Source organism: Galeopterus variegatus, unplaced genomic scaffold, assembly GCF_000696425.1.
Source record: "Galeopterus variegatus unplaced genomic scaffold, G_variegatus-3.0.2 Scaffold443, whole genome shotgun sequence".
Lineage (NCBI taxonomy): Eukaryota > Metazoa > Chordata > Mammalia > Dermoptera > Cynocephalidae > Galeopterus > Galeopterus variegatus.
Genome location: NW_007726554.1, coordinates 118946 through 120895, shown reverse-complemented (window position 1 = coordinate 120895; position 1950 = coordinate 118946).

The following is a 1950-nucleotide window of genomic DNA, read 5'->3' as shown; positions in this document are numbered from 1 at the left end:
AGCGTGGCGGCGCTCCCGCCGAGGGTTTGGATCCCATATAGAGACCGGTCCGCTCACTGGTAGAGCGCGGTGCGGGTGCGACACCGTGGGTTGTGATCCCGTTGCCGGTCGTGGTACAGGCACGACACTGAGGGTTGCGATCCCGTTACTGGTCACGGTACGGGTGCGACACCAAGGGTTGCGATCCCGTTACCGGTCACAAAAAAGACAAAAAGGAAAAAAATAAAAATAAAAAATAAAGATAAAGATGTATGCTGTAACCCATAGAGCAACCACTAAAAGAGCAAAAGTCAGACTTATAGCTAATTAGCCAGCAAAAAGGAACAGAATCATAAAGATGTTCAAATAATCCATGAGAACCCATCAAAAAAAGAAAAAAGAAGAAATGTAACCAATCTAGAACAAGTAGCAAGATGATACGAGCAAATGTAATCAGATCAACAACTACATCAAATCTATACAGTATAAATGCCCCAATTAAAAAACATAGATTGTAATATTCAATAAAAAAATAAGTATATGTTGCCTACCAGAAATGCACTGTAAACATAAACACTCAGAATGTAATACATGTAAGGATGGAACAAGATATACCATGGAAACACTAATCCACAAAGCTAGAGTAGCTGTATTAATATGAACAAAGTCAATTTCAGAGCAGAGAATCTTATCTGGGACAAATAAAGTCATATCTTAGTTACAAAACAGCCATATCGAGAGGGCATAGCAATCATGAATATTAATGTATCTAAAAACAGAGCCTCAAAATACTGAAGCAGAAACAGATAAAACTGCAAGAAATAGATAAAACCATAATTATGGTCAAAGATTTCAATACACTTCTTCTAGTTACTGGCTTAACCAGTTGACAAAGACAAAATATCAGTAAAAATATAGAAGACATGAATAAAACTATTAACCAACTTATCTTGACTGACATTTACAAAATAGTCAACCTGAGAGCCACATACATAAGATGCTCTTTTCCAGTGCAGAATACTATGCGTCACTCTGGGCCATAAAATAAGTAACAATATATTTAAAGGTATTCAAGTCAAAACAAGAGTATTCTCTGATCATAGTGGAACTAAATTAGAAATTAATAACAGAAAGATCTCTGGGGAAAAAAATCTCAAATACTTTAAAATAAATAATTTCGTAAATAAATTTTGGAGCAAAGAATAAATCAAAAGGGAAATCAGAAACTGTTTTAAACTGAATAAAAATGAAAATATAATATATTGATATTGGTAGGATGCCACCCACTGGAGCAGCACCTAGGAAGGAAATGAAAGAACAGGGAATAATTCCCATTCATTCTGAGGCAGCATTGCTCTGATACCAAAACCAGACAGAGATATTGCAAAAGAAGAAAACTAGAGACCAATACCCATTATGAACATAGATTCAATGATTCTTTTTAAATTACAGCATATTGAGTCCAACAATATCTAAAAAGGATAAGGCATCATGACCAAATGGGTTTCGCTCAAGAAGGCAGAGATGGTTTAACATTCAAAAAATAATTTATGTAATTTACCCTATCAGTACTAAAAAGTAAAAACCATATTATCATATCTATAGATGCCCCAAATTTATTTGACTAAATTCAATATCCACTTCTGATAAAAACTCATAATAAGCTTGGAGTAATAGGAAACTTTCTTTACCTGATAAAGAGCATTTATGAAAAACATATGATTAAATTCCAGACTATTTCTGCAGGTAAACTGTGGTCAGACAAAGATACATATTACACTTCTTAGACCAAACACTCAAAGTAGCACAAAGAGGGGGGAAAATAGTCTTTTCAACAAATGGTGTTAAAAAACCAATATATCGGCATGGAAAAATAACGAATCTCAATCCTTACCTCAGTGCAAAAACCAGCCGTGGGCAAACTACAGCCCAGGAGCCAAATCTGGTGCCTTCCTGTTTTATACAGCCCAG